At 52.4% G+C, this 15181-nt stretch overlaps 1 protein-coding gene and 1 long non-coding RNA gene across 6 annotated transcripts in view; one reads left to right on the forward strand and one right to left on the reverse strand.

Moving 5' to 3' along the window:
* Positions 1 to 15181, forward strand: part of Syt7 (synaptotagmin 7) — a 61777-nt gene that overhangs the window by 7339 nt on the left and 39257 nt on the right. The window lies entirely within an intron of this gene.
* Positions 5233 to 7264, reverse strand: LOC143270278 (uncharacterized). The gene is made up of 2 exons (XR_013047423.1): positions 7141 to 7264; positions 5233 to 5718 (listed from the first exon to the last, which is right to left on the reverse strand). It is a non-coding gene; the product is annotated as an uncharacterized LOC143270278 (long non-coding RNA).

Raw genomic sequence — 15181 nt, forward strand, 5'->3', positions numbered from 1 at the left:
CTTCTACCATAGCCAGAGAGGACCTTGGGCTTCTGGTGTGCTTGCCTTTACCTCCCACGTGCTGGGATTATAGGTTTATACCACCACACTTAGGTTATGAAATGCCAAGCATTGAACCCAGGGCCCTGTGCATGCTAGCCTAAAATTCTGCCAACCGAGCTACACTCCCCAGTTTTGCTTTGCTTTCGTAAGGTAATGGGAGCCTTTTGAACAGATCGCCGTAAAGAACTATAATGGTGTGGCAGTGTGGGAGAGGGAAGCTTGGCAGCAAGCTGGCAATGGAGTTAGAGTCTCACCAGGGAACACACCTGCCCAGCTCTGTCTCAGGCTTCCTGCCTCATTCTCTCACCCGAACAGGCTTGAGCCCAAGGCCTTAATTTTTCAGGATTCCGCTGACCTGGGTCCTGGCCTTAGCAAACCGGTGGTGGGAAGTGGGCAGTCAGATGGTAGCCAGTGTGGATGAGCATCAGTATAGACCCCGAGAGGACCTTCCTAGCACCGGGGTCATTAGAAAAGGCCTCTCAGAGGTGGGTGGGGAGCCAAAGTGAGTGGTTCCAGGGCCCCAGGGACATAGGCGATACTGCTAATGATTAGTTCTGCACCCCACCCCTCACTCTGGGCATCAGGGTAAGGCCATAGCAGGAACCACGGAATTCACACTCATGCTTCCAGGTCTGGGCTCCAGAGTCTCCACAGAGCTAAACTGTCTCCGTGACAACTGGGCAAGGTACTCCACGCCCGTGGCCCCTGGTACAGGGGCCCATTTCCACCAGGGTCTGGATATATCTTCCTATTTCCTTTGAGAACAGTCATCCCAGGGCAAACAGCTTTACACTGAGGTGCTGATAGCACACATACATGTGTTGGCATTTGAGTCTGTGTGCCCATTCATGCATATGAGTGTGTGTGTGTGTGCGTGTGTGTGTGTGTGTGTGTGTGTGTGACCTTATTTCCTAGGTTGTGTAGGCGAGGAAACTGAGGACCAGAGAGCTAGAGGATCTTGGCTGGGTTATTCCACAAATCAGAATAAAGAATTTGAGTCATTCTTAGTCCATAGGCTGGGTGGTAACCACTGAGCTATACTGCCTAGCACTTCCCTTGTCCTACTAGGATCCCAGCCAGCCTGTCTCTCAGTCCATTTCTCAGAAGGGAGTGCTTAGAGTTGGCTTGGCTGCAGAGTCGGACTCAGAGGGTGTCCCAGCACCTTCGTGAGTGCTTAGGGCTGTCCCCTATAAACCCTTTACTCTCCAGTCCCTGTGAATGGAGTCGAGGTCCCTTTCTGTACTGTTTTCATTCTTCTCCAGGCGAAGTGGAGGGATTCTCTTGCCAGAGGATCTGGGGAAAAGGGGAGGAGCCCCTCACTTACTGCTTGGCACCTGCCAGCCTGGGAGGAGCCCAGTGAATTGTCTGTGTGGCCCTCCCCAACCTCATTCCTCCTTCTCCAGCCCCCGCCTGGTTGGGGAGGTGCGAAGGGAGCGATTTCACAGCCTGTCAGCTGAGGCCTAAAAATACCCAGAACTCGGAGATGTTTGGGCAGGGGGAGGAGAGCGTAGGGACCAGGGATGGGGTGGAGGGGTGCAGTTAAAACTCAGCCAGAGGGGCCCTGGTGGTACCATCACCCTGCTTGGGAGTAAGGGCTAGACCCTCTGTTCCCATGTCCCCCATCTGTCTCATTTGTGGAAATGACTAAGGGGGGCTGGCACCCTTAGGGTTGTGAGAGCTGAGCTACGACAGCCAGAACCAAAGGAAGACTTGGTCTTTGGTAGGAATCATAGACCCTAAGCCCCCCGGAGCCTCATGCAGATGCCTCTTCCTCCCTTCCCACCCCCAAGTTGGCTGGCATCTTCAGGCCGTGGGAGCCAGGCTGTGCCTGAGCCTGCTTCCTTCCTGGAGAAGGTGCCTGCTTCTGCTAGAGGAGAGGCGTGAGGAAGGCAGTGGGGATGGAATGCCAGCAGGTGTGTGGTGTGACGTGCCAGCCACCCAGGCACTAGAGGGAAGCAGAGGAGAGAGGGTGTGGCGGCCCACGTCACTACCACGTGGCTATGCACTGCAGCATGGCACAAGGTCTCCGCTAACCAACCAGAACACAGAAAGGTGTGTGTGTGTGTGTGTGTGTGTGTGTGTGTGTGTGTGTGTGTGTGCGCACGTGCCTAAGCACAGACCAGAGTTGGCCTCTTCTTGGTACTGGAATACTTGTGGGCATATGTGACCCAGTATGGCTATTTTAGGTAGATACTGATTAAGAACTGATGAACAGGTAAAGAAGGATAAGTCACATGCAGGGAAACGTCCAAGAGAGTGCAGAATGGCAGGCAGACCACTGGGGCTCTGGATCAAAAACAATCAGATTCTGGGCTGGGGGGGGGCAGGGGGGCGGGGGGCTCAGTTGGTAAAGTGCTTGCCTTGAAAGCAAAGGACCTGAGTTCAATTCCCAAAACACACATTTAAAAACAAAACCCTAACACAGTGGTACACCCTTGTAATCTTAGCAGTGGGCAGGAAGAGACAGGAGGATTCCTGAGCTTGCCAGCCAGCCAGCCCGGCCACCTTGGTGAGCTCTAGGCCAGTGAGGATCCTGTTTCAAAAAAAAAAATGACAAAACAAACCAAGGTAGAGCTGGCCTGATGGCTCCACGGGAAAAGGCACCTGCCACCAAGCGTAATCCTGTGCTCAACCCTGGGACTCACATGATGGCAGGGAAGAAAAGCTACTGCAAGCTGTCCTCTGACCTCCACATGCTTGGTATGGTGCCTGCATGCCCCTCAAACAAAATAAATAATAAAGATGTAAAAAACAAAAACAAACAAACAAACAGGGTGGACAGTTCCTGAGGAACATCATCCATGGTTGTCCTCTGGCCTCCACAAGCTTATTATGCACACACACACACACACACACACACACACACACACACACACACACACACACACGATGCACTGGCACACCCATGGGCTCCTGCACAGATAGACACACACATGATGGGTTTCAGGTCCCAGACCTGCTGTGTACTGATTCTCTTTGTGACCTTCGGTAGCTTAACCTTGCAGTACCTCCATTCCTGTTTGTGAAATGGAGATAACGGTGCTGCCTCTGGGGATCTTGGTATGTAAACCACCTAGAACCGTGTCTCTCGGCAAGTCGGCACCATGCGTGCATGAGCCGGCCGTCACTGGTATCTGGTCCCTACTCTTAGACGTTTCAGGTGAGAGCACCAAGCCCCAGAGAAGGCAGATGACCTACCTGAAGTCACACAGTAAGTGGCCGAGCTAAGACTAGAACCTAGGCTGTATACAGTGCCTAGAAATGGGACTTACTGAATGCGGGATCTCGTAAGAGTGCTCCCATGCCAGGCGGCAGTGCACGCCTTTAATCCCAGCATTCAGGAGGCAGAGCCAGGCGGATCTCTGTGAGTTCAAGCCCAACCTGGTCTACAGAGCGAGATCCAGGACAGGCACCAAAACTACACAGAGAAACCCTGTCTCGAAAAACAAACAAGCCAACCAACCAACAAGAGTGCTCCCTTTCATGCAGCAAGAAAAACTGCAGCCCCATTGACATTTTGGGCCTAGATTTTCAGAGCTGGGAACTCAGATAATGCCATAGTGAAGTGATCTTCTCAATGGTGGGCCTCAACATGGCTAGCTGGCCACCAGGTTAGAACCATTTCACTGGCTAGTTCTTCTGACTCTGTTTCTTCACTATAATAGGGTGATAGGGTTGTCATGGGGATCAAATGGAATCCCACACATCATGTGTTAAGCAGGTGACATACTGTGCCTAGTAAGTACTCAATAATGGTAGCTGCCATGGTCGCCTTTGCAGAGCCCTCCTACCCAGCACCCCCCCCCTCTTTTCTTTTGCTTCTCTTTCAACCCCTGGCCACACTTGCTCCCTTCCATGTGGTACACATCAAGGTCTGACTTGCTGGCAGCCAAGATCAACATTCATCTGCTGTTGCTGCCCAGCAGGGAATGGGACCCCCTACTGGGACTCAGCCCCTGAGTCCTCTGTGTCTGGCTTCCGCACTCACTGGCTGTATGACCTTGGCCAATCACTACTTCTTTGTGTGTTGATCCCCCTGCTGAGACACAGACAGGCTGCAGCTCACAGCCCCCACATGCACCAGTTGTGCTACTGTGACCCAGGAGGGTCCCCTGGCTCAGTCCACTGGAAGAGGTTACAGGTTGACATGGAGGAAAGTCAGCTGACTGTCCCCAGAATGTGGAACATCTGGGGCAGGAGCTAGCTGGGTGATCATCGTGCCCGCCCGCACCTGTGGCTGTGTAGGAAGGTATGCAGGCCCGGCTGGCTGGGTGCTGACATTGGGGAGGCTCAAGGGCGACGATGTAGAAATAGCCCTTCCTGGGGCTCTGGGAGCTGCCACTCCAAGTCATTCTTCCCCATTCTCTGCTCCTCCCTGGGGTTTCTTCCAGTGATTCCTCCTTCCTCCCTGTCCTTCCCGTCTCCTTCTCCCTCTTGGAGTCTCCTAGTAGCTCCCTCTCGGCCACCCTCTTTTGTAATCTTGGCCATCTTACGGGGTGCTTTCTCTCTCCTCTCTGAAGAACGGAGATCTGTCTGTCTCAGTGTCAGTTCCTTGGAATTCCTTCCTTCCTTCCGTCTTTCCTTCCTTTATCCCATCCCTTCCTGACTTCCTTGCATCTATGTTTTCCCAGGTATTCTGGCCCCTTCTGCTGCCCAGACCTCTATTACTCTGCATGGGTGTGTCTAGGCTGCTTCTAGCTCCTGGTCTCCCTGCTCACGCCCACTCAGCCCCACCCCCACCCCCCTGCCAGCATCTTCCCCTCCCTTCTCCATGTCCTTGAGACTCCTTGATCCTCCACTGCCCCCACTGCCCTGACCGGCCCTGACCCAGGAAGTGTTTGTGACTAGTGCTGCCACTCACTGCCTCCACACACCCCCATCCCTGTGGGTTGAGAAAGGGGTCAGTCCGGGGGCCCTGGGACTGGCAGCCTCGCTTCCTAATTAGCAGGAGGTAATTGCCTGGAAGAAAAAAACCATTTAGAATGAGACTCCAAGACTCCAACTTAAAGCTGAGCCAGCTGGTGGCCTCTAGGGAGCAGGAAGAAGGAAAGCAGCCCGGTCAGAGCCTCAGAAAGCCTCGTAGCCCCCAGGATTTTCGAGCCTTGTGTACCCAGGACCCCAGCCTTGAACAAGTGGGAAATAGGTACTATACGGCAGGCCCAACACCGTCAACTGAGTTCTGACTCAAAATGAGACTTAGAGCAAGCCATTTATTCCTCTGAGCCTTAGTATCGACTCCTGTGAGGTCATTCCTGCCTGCCCTCACCCCTCAGTATCACCAGGCTCAGTTCAGCCGGCAGCTATGACAACACTTAGTAAGGCTATGAGTATTGCTGAGTGCTAGGTGCCACCGTCTCATCCATGTGGCTCTCAACTGAGAGGGGAGGGTGATGAGAGGAGAGAATGGTCTTGCAGATACCCGAGGGATGGTGAGGCCTCGGGAACACTGGAAGGTAGCTGAAGTTTAAGGGTGGGAGATAGGGTCTCCATGTCTGCCAGTCTTCATGTCTGCATCACTCAGGGCTCCCTCCAGCTCTCCGATCCTCACTTCCTTCATTCGTGAGAGGCTGACTATGGTGCTTCCTCCGGTGGGTGTTTGTAAGGCTGAAGGAGATGACGTTTGCAGGACTCTTAGCATGTCACTTAGTAGGTAACAAGTGCTCAGTGATGGCTCTGCTATAATTAAAGAAAATTAGCTCCACTCCTTCCCCGGATTCCAAGAATCTGTGCTTCAGGATTGTCTTTGGTGTTTTTATGTTTGTTTATCCTGAGGTAGGGTTTCAGGTATCCCGAATTGGCCTCCTGATCCACCTGCCTCCGCATCCTGAGTGCGGGATTACAGGTGTGCACCATTATTCCCAGCTTATGGTGTGCTGGGAATCAAACCTAGGACCTAGTACATATTAGGTAAGCAGTCTACCTGCTGAGCCCTGCCGCTAGCCCCGGATCCCTGCTTTTTGTTTTGGGTGACTGGGGGGAGTTTCTTCAGCCAGTCAGGCTAACGTAGATCTGTAGAATCACCAAGCACAACTACTTCATTGAGAGCCTCTCACCTGTAGAATAGGCCTGTCTCATGGGTATGGCCTCCTCTCCAAGCTCCTCACTTTTTTCCTAGGGAAGGGCTGTGAGAAGGTTCTCATTTGGGTGGCTGTTGGGGATGGAGCCTCTGCCCCGGAGGGAAGCAAATCATAGGGGTTTCCTGGCCTAGCAGTGGGAGGAAAGGCTGGTGTTTGTCAAGTCAACACCGCCCACCACCTGGACGAGGAATCAGCATTTCGGTTGGTGCAGTCTGGTCATCTGTTCAGTCTGCACTGTGACCCGAGCAGCCAGGCGCCCAACCAGGCTAGGACAAGGACGGACGAGTTGGAGCGTGCATGTGTTGGGCAATGATGCAAGCTCGGAGTGCCAGATTGCCCCGGGAGCAGTGAGGGGGCGGCGGGGGCCAGGCCTTCTGCCGCTCCTTCCCGGCGCACCCTGCACCACCACTGGGGACCTTCTGTGCGCCTGCTCTGGGTGCAGTTCCAAGCCTGCCACCAGGAGGCAGTGTGGCAGACTGCCTAGAGGGAGGAGGGTGTGGTATTTACGTGAACCGAGAGACTTGGGACTCGCTGGGACCCCACCATCCAAAGAAAAGGAGCTCTGGAGGTCTCCTGGTGGCTTCAGCTGGGGGTTGGTCAGGAAGGGACCGTCCGAGGAGGAGAGAGCTATGTAGTTACTGCGCTATCATTGTGAGAAGGTTCCCGTCTCGAGTCCTTCTCTATGGGAGCGTGAGGAGGCCACAGTTCCCGGACTGAGGACTGTTCAGCACCAAGGACAGGGATAGCCGGGCCCACATCTGTTTCAGCACCACGGGCAGCACTGAAGCACTGGGCCGCTCAGTCCTCCTGATCACTAACCCTGTGACTGATACCTTGTAATGTAGTGAAATAGCAGACAGGAGGGACACCCTCATTTCTAGCCACAAGGCTGAGGACAGAGAGCGGAGTGATCAGCCCAAGGTCACCCAACTGATGAGAGGCAGAGCTGGAGTCAGATCCCCACCAGTGTCTCTCCATCCTTCTTGCCCACATCTGGAGTCCCTCTCTAGTTACCTCTTACCTTCTTAAACATCTCTGGAAGCTGCTTCACATAATCTTGCATCTTCAAGAGCCCTTGAGCTGGCAAAGATTAAGTGTACTCCCCTCCCCCCCACCCACCCCATACCCTGGCTGAGTACTTGAAATCCAGGGTGGATGAGTCCTCACTCATGTGGCCTTTGTGACTCCGCGCCTCAGGTGGGAGGAAGTCAGAGAAGGACAGGTGCCCTTCCTGGCCCACAAGGAAGCCTGTAGCCTGGGGAGGTGGAGTTGAGTCACCAGTATGAGGAACTGTGTGCAGTGCTCTGAGATCCTCCAATGAGATACAACACAGCGTTCCAGCCCCAGCCTCTGTGCTGCCGTGTATTATTAATAACAATAAGATGCTGATTTAGGCCAAGGCACAACAATGCATTATTCATAGGAGTAACTAGTGGTCAAGGCTTGTACTTAATCATCACACATCTCTGATCCTGCCCCCCGCTCCACACTCCTGCCGAAGAGGCCCTTCATGTGAGCTCCTCCTTTCTTGGGCTCCTGCTGCTCTGATGGATGCGATCGTTTTCATGGCTACCCAGGCAGCTCATCAGCTTTGGGAACGAGGTGGGCAGGGAGAGCAGCAGGTTCCTGGATAACTTGGCTAGATACCCTGCATGGAGCTGCCACTTGAACCTGCCCATCCTGAACGGCCTTGTTCCTGATGACTTCCGGCCTTAGCAGATCTTTGTAGTCTACAGATAGCCCGTCTCTCCTCCTTTTGAAGCTGAAGGCCGGCACTCAAAGCTATCCCAGGCCAGGGACTGTGGGACAGGAGAGTGGCTGTGATGTAGGGAGGCGGTGGCTGGGCAGAAGATGCCCTCGTGACCTCCATTAAGTGTGATAATGGATGTGAAACCTTCGGTAAACTGTCCAGCATTTCACAAACTGTTCCGCACAGTACAAATGTGAGCCATTATTCCCTAGGCCATGATGATGTCTGCTGGAAGAGAGAGCAGAAATAGGGAAGGCGTGGATAAGACCCTGTCGCTTGCCAGGCCTCACCCCCCGATGAGGAGTCTGAGTGCTTGTGGATCCTGACATGTCCCTGTCCAATTCTTGCTGGACCTGCTTTTGGCCCATCCGGGTAATCCTTCATTGGCTGTTTACTCACTTGGCATCTCCTCTGAATTCTAAACTGTCTGCGTGCAGCCGGCCGGCCGGCCTCTGCGGCCCCTGCCAGCATACTCTCCCTGGCTCACTCACACATTATCTGCTTTTATTACAGTCAAGGTGGAGGAAGCTTGCTTGTGTTAAGCCCCTATTTTCAGCTACTTGTAACTTTCCAAAACGCTTCCCCTCGGGCCTCCTCTTGTTCTTGCCCCAGGTGAGGCCCAAGGTATTGTGGGCTCCTCCACTGCTTTCTGAAGGACATTCGGAGACAATGTCCAGAGGGCATGGGAGAGGGCCAAGACCCAGCTTTCCTTTGAAAGGCATGCTGGGCTCTCTCCCCTCCTTTTTCCTCTTCTCTTCTCCCACCCATCTCATTTTCTCTTTGCCTTGCAAGAAGAGAGCTGCCAGGCTCCAAGGTGGGTGGCCCGGAAGGAGGAGTTTCGGAGTGAAGAGAGGACAGAAAATCCTACCGACTGCCAAGCAGCAGGGCTTTGCCTGCCTGCTTGGGTTCAGGGTTTGGCTCGGCGGTTCTGCCTTCCTTTCTCACCACTTCCTGGCTTTCGGGTGTGTACTGGGCTGGAGAAAGAAGGGAGGTGGCGTGAATGTAACGTTCCCATGTCCACATTACCTACCCCAGGCTGGTGGGCTCTGTTCACTTGTAAATACCTCCCCCCCCAACAATGTCCACATGCTCAGCATGCACTTGGAGGGGGCTTCCTGTGGAAAGCCGCGGCTCCAGCTTTCACTGCCTTCCACCTTGGACATCGTCCTGGGGGCTGAGGGAAGTGCAGGTGGGAGGAGGCAGGCTCAGGATGGGAAGGTGCTGGCAGATGTAGACCCAACCACTCCTACAGTGCTTCTCTCTCTCTCTCTCTCTCTCTCTCTCTCTCTCTCTCTCTCTCTCTCTCTCTCTCTCTCTCTCTCTGTGTGTGTGTGTGTGTGTGTGTGTGTGTGTGTGTGTGTGTGTGTGTGTGTGTGTGTAGAATAGTGGCTGTACCCTAATCAGTACCAATGATGGAGTCCTGGGCACACCCTCAGATTACTCTCTGTTCTTTCCACTTTCCAACACCTGCCCCCCCCCCCCAGCTTCTTCTGAGACTCTTAAGCAGTGTGAGCCTCTATCAACTGAGGGTGCTTTATCAGGCTAGCATCCTTAGGCAACATATGCCAGAGAAGTGTCTGAAATGCTGGGAAAATTCAGCCCTGGCTCCTTCTGGGCAGTTCTTGAAGAAGAGCCCTGTCTTAGTTTAGGGTTTCTATTGTTGTGATAAATTACCATGACCAAGAGCAACTCAGGGAGGAAAGGGTTTATTTTATCTCACAGTTCCATATCACAGTTCATCATTGAAAGAAGTCAGGGCAGGAACTAAAGACAAGAACCTGGGGGCAGAAGTCATGGAGGGACACCACTTACTGGCTTGCTCCTCATATAGGTTCCCACTTCTTAATGATTCTAGCTGTGTCAAGTTGGCATGAAAGAGAGAGAGAGAGAGAGAGAGAGAGAGAGAGAGAGAGAGAGAGAGAGAAGGAAGACAAAGACTAGCTAGGACAAGCCCTTTCACTGACTTCTTTATCTAGTGTTCACTCAGTCTCTTTCTTTTCCCTCTAGCCATTGAGTGATTTAAGACACAACACTCCTAGAGGACAGCAGAGGAGAGCCATGGGACATAGGTCCTGAAGACCTCAAGTCCTGTCTTGGTTTTACCTCTCTCTTGCTGTGTGCTCCTGGGCAGGCTCTGAATCCTTCTGACCCTCAGTTTCCTTCACTGTAAAATGGGCATAAGACTTACTTTCATTTGAGTGTGGTGGCCCCACAACTTTAGTCCCAGCACTCAGGAAGCAGAAGCAGGCGATCTCTGTGAGTTCGAGGGCAGCCTGGTCTACATATTGTGTTCTAGTACTAGGGATACCTAGTGAAACCCTGTCTCACCCCCCCTTCTCCCCACAAAAGAAATTTATTTTCAAAGAAGTGCTGAGGGGTATGAACCTGACTTGGTGCTATCAATGACTATGGTTAAAAGTACTTGGCAAGGAGATCAATGGCATACACGTTGGGGATACCAGAAGGAGCCTCCAGGAAAGGGGACAGTCCAGGTTGAAAGTGATGGAAAGGCATAGGCAGTATCCATGTCACTATCCATGAGTACAAATGTAAGTAAATTTTGGGGGAACAAGCCTGTGTATAGATTTCTAGTGGGCCCAGTGGCCTCCCTATGGTATGATCTGGGCTACATGAGCCAGGAAGACAGAGCATTACCCCCCTGGCCCTGGTTGAGGGAACTGATCTATGCCTAAGAAAAAGAGAATGAGACAGAAGGTCAGTTAGTTCAAGCTTGGAGGAAGAAGACACTGCTGTGTCCTTGGGGAGGGCTTCCTGAAGGAAGTGGGATTTCCTGGAACTGGATGATTTCATGCATTTATTTAGCAATTGTCTCTTGCAGTCTCTCTATGGATGTTTGACTGTAAAGATCATGGATCTGGGGTCTCAGCCCTCCAGGTACTCCAACATGGAAATGATATAGACAGCTAATTATGAACCCCAAACGGTGAACTGTCATACTTCTGTTACCTAGATAGGCCTATGGAAGGCAATGAAGACCATCTTTGGTCAAGTGCCTTGAAGAAAAGACCGTAAGGAACAGCCATCCAGTCAACTTGACACAAACCTAGACAAATCTAGGAAGAGGTCATCTTACTTGAGAAAATGCCTCCATCCAGATTGCCTGTAGGCAAGTCGATGGAGCATTTTCTTGATTAATGATTGATGTGTGAGGGCCCCGTCCACTGTGGGTGGTACCACCCCTGGACAGATGGTCCTCGGCGTAAAGGAAAACAAACTGAGCAAGCCAGGAGGAGTAAGCCTGTAAGCAGCGTTCCTCCACGGCTTATGCTTCAGTTTCTGCCTCCAGGTTCCTGCCCTGCTTGAGTTCTTGCCCTGACTACTCTCACTGATGGAGTGGTACCTCAAAGTGTAAGAAGAAATCAACCTTTTCCTCCCCAAGCTGCTTTTGGTCATAGTCTTTATCACAGCAATGGAAACCTAACTAAGACACCAGGCAAAGCCTCCTAGGCATAAAATTTGGGCGTACGTGGGAAGAAGTAAAATAGGTGTGGCTGGATGGTACCATAGAGCATGTCTTGCGACATGGTTCCACCCGGAGGGAGGCCACACTGGAGGGCCTTTGGTTATCCGGACCTCTGCTTCTTCCCCCGTCAGTGGGGAGTACTCAGTAGCTCAAGGCTCTAGAGATGATATGCAGAAACTACCTGGTGTGGTATCTGCGACACTAGGTGTCCCCAGTGGATGTTGGCTGTCATTTAGTCCTGTCAGCACTACACCGGGAGGTAATCAACTGGAAGAGAGAGCACTGAGACCCACCCTGGGCCTTGCTTGGGTTATACACATGGCCAGTGATGGGGCTGGGGCTTGAACCCAGGTCATGAGCTTCCAAAAAGCCTACTGTGCCTACTCTGCTCCACCTCGAAAGGAAAGAGGATGCAATATGTGAGTAGACAAATGATGTCTAACTCAGGAGCAAGCGTTTCAAGCCAGAGGAAGCACCCGAAAGCCCAGGCTTCATGAGTGATGGAGTGGACTGGACATCTGCTCATGGCCCTGGCCGTGGGCATGCATGCATATGTGTGTGTGAGCATGAATATCTGAGTTAGGGATGAGTCTCTGTGTCGCATGTCCATGCGAGGGCTGCAGAGTCTGTATCTGTGTTCTTTGTACATATACCTGCCCTCCCCCCCACCAGGCAGCCAGTGAGCTTGCCCTCAGAAGTCCATTGCTTCTCAAGCAGCTTCCCCAGGGCATCCAGCAGCCCGCGGTCCCGTTTGATTCTGTTCATCCATAAATCATGGCTTGCTGAGGAGATGAGAGGCGGTGGAAGCAAAGCCTTACCAGCCTGAACCGGTCTACAGTTCACACCTGAGGCCTAGCCTGGCTTCCAGCTGTTGCCCCTACCCCACACCCCCATGTCCCAGCTCTTCCCCCTTCTGTTCCAGAAACAGTCACTGATGCCTGCCATAGTTAAGCTTCTAGAGCGCCACTTCCTCGGGTAGGGGTGGAGAAGCATGCACAGAACCCAGTAAAATGTTGACCCTTGGCCTCTGCTGTCCTGGGGAGAAATGAGAGTGGACCAGTTCGGTGTTTCATTCACTTCTCAGTGAGCCCAGCTCCCTGCCCCAGATATCTCGGGTCCAGGGCACAATGCAGTAATGTTATGATAATAGCTAGCGTTTATTGCTTACTCTGGGTCAGGCACTGTGCTAAGCACATTATATGTGCTAATTCCTCTTAGTCTCCCAGTAGTCCAAGGAAAACGGTGCTATTATTAGTCCTCACTTACAGGTAGAGAAACCAAGGCATGCAGGGATTAAGTCACAAGGCTCAGAAGAGTCTGAGCCAGAATTTGAGCCCAGAAGTCTGGTTCTAGAGCCACGGCACTTAACCACTATGCTCTAAAGGCACAGCGCAATGCTGAAGCATAAAGCATCGATTCTCGTTTGACAGATTATGGGAGCCTTCATGGAGGGGTTTTCATCAGGGTCTTGACAACCCAAGGGTCTGCGGGGCAAAGTCTGACATGGGGAAGGAATAAACAGGGTCCTGGTTCAGAATGTGCATGTATGCCTCTGTGTGTGTGTGTGTGTGTGTGTGTGTGTGTGTGTGTGTGTGTGTGTGTGTGTGTAAGAGAGAGGCTCTGAGACTGTCATTAACGCCTCTCCCATCTCTTCTCTTCTATCTTGTTTGGGTGACAAATGAGATAACATATGCAGGCATTGAACATTCAACAAATATTTACTGAGCACGTCTTTGTGTGTCACCAAGGATACTGGAGTGAGTGAAGCATTGACAGCCTGTGTCTTCACAGGTCCTGAAGTGTGGTACACAGTGGGTGCTTAATAAATGGCAGCCTCCCCGGGCTATTCTTACTCCCAGAGGCCTGGGAGTCTTTCTCTTTCATGCTTCCACCAAGTATTTATTGAGCACTTACTATATACCAGGTTCCAGCATCCATGATGGAATAGTGTGACCTAAGGAATTGATCTCTGCCCCCATGGAGCTGACCGGCTAGAGAGTTCTATGTATTGGCATTGGGCCCCCTTCAGAAATGGGCCACCTCCTTGGTCCTCCTTTCTTTGAGGTTTGCTGGAGGGTGGTATGGGCAGGAGGACAGGACTCAGTTTGATCATGAATGCTGAGTTCCCATGTGGTGACATGCCCAGCACAGGCCTGGGCAGAGGGGGCAGCAGTATGCCTGAGCTCACCCCTCCCTCCCTGGACACCCCCTACAATTGGTCCAGCAGGCTGGTTCTGCTTAGTTCCTGGTTTGCCCTGCCTCCCAGATCTCCCAATGTCATCTGTCTGCCCTTGTCTGTGTCTCACCCCTGGGGACCCAGGATGTCTCTTCTGCCCAAGGAGAGGTCGTGGGACTCCGCCCTGGGCAAAGGCTGACTAGGGCTGCAACATTTCCTTTCCTCAAAATGTTAATGTGCTGACGATAAGGGGACTTGAAACCATGGATGTCATCTGAGGCAGGGATAGAAGAGCTGGGGCGGCTTTGCCTGGAGAAGACTTGAAGGGGACATGAGAACTGTCGGCAGGGATTCAGAGGCCTGTCATGTGGCAGAGCTGCCCGAGGGCAGGCTGAGGACTGCGGCTGTGAGTTCCAGGGAGATAGATTGGACTCAGCACAAGCTACAGCAGCCTCCTCAATGGTGTCTGCAGGAGAGCTAGCCTCCTGCAGGAACAGCTCCTTGTCACCACCAGGGCTGTCCAGAGGGGATCATGCATCATGGGGCCTGACTCTGTGACTTCCAAGGTCCCTTGCAGCCCAGGGACACAATGACTCCATCCTCCAGGAATGGCTCCTTCTGGCTGGCAGGCGAGAACACGTTTGTGCCCCTTGATGGTAACAGTACTTGAGGGCATGCTGGCCAAGGACATCTTGTCACTTTTATTCCCAACATCAGTGCAATTTGTAATGGCAAGCATTTGTTTCACCCTGCCTTCAAGGGCTGTGCAAAGGATGCTGAGGGGGCTGAGGGATCTTGTGGGGGAGGAGTCAGCTCCTTGAAAGATAATAGCATCCACACTGCAGGAGACCCTAGAGCCATCGTTCCAGAAGGATTCAACTTTGCTCAGCATCTCCTTCTTCAAATGTAATTTTCTTCAAAAGCCTGAGATGTGAAGCCAAGGGAAATGATGCTGATTTGATTGGAGAGGGCTTCAGCCTTCTCTACTCAGAATCTACCTCTGCAGCCCCCAAGAGAGTCCAGGGAACCCTAGGTGTTCCAAAGAGTACACTTTGAGAACCACCAATATCCAAGGCAAAGAATATGGACCCTGAGACAGACTGCCTGGGCCTGAACCTCAGTTCTCATCCACTGCTGAGTGACTGAACATGGTATCACAGCCCCTTACGCCTCAGTTACCCTATCTGTGAAATGAAACTAACTTATATTCCTTATCTCACTGTTGTCATGAGGATGAAGTTGTCCCTATAGGTGAAATACCTGGAACTCCTGGCTCATCCTCTGAGCTAGGAAGGGTCAATTCTTTCACATATTGTGACAACGATGTCCCAGACATCAAGGGCTTGTCCGTGGCCATAGGGCAGGACCAGCTCAGAGCTCATAGTTGCTGCACAGAAAGCTGACAGGAATTGGGCTCAGGGGTTTCCTGTGATTAGGAGTCATCACCTGGCTGGCAGGTAGTGGGCTCTTGAAGGCTGTGTAAGGGTGGCGTTTCCTGGGAGGTCTAGGAAGTTGATTTGGCCCAAAGAGCCTTCAAGAAAGAATGGGTAATAAATAGGGTCCTCGGGGTGCTGCAGTGATGGTGGGAGGTAGTCTAGGGGCTGAGAGTGACCACCCAGCTCTCCTCTATGAGGCATCTATGCAGGACAGAC

The sequence above is a fragment of the Peromyscus maniculatus genome, chromosome 1 (assembly GCF_049852395.1).
Source record: "Peromyscus maniculatus bairdii isolate BWxNUB_F1_BW_parent chromosome 1, HU_Pman_BW_mat_3.1, whole genome shotgun sequence".
In the NCBI taxonomy this organism is placed as follows: Eukaryota; Metazoa; Chordata; class Mammalia; order Rodentia; family Cricetidae; genus Peromyscus; species Peromyscus maniculatus.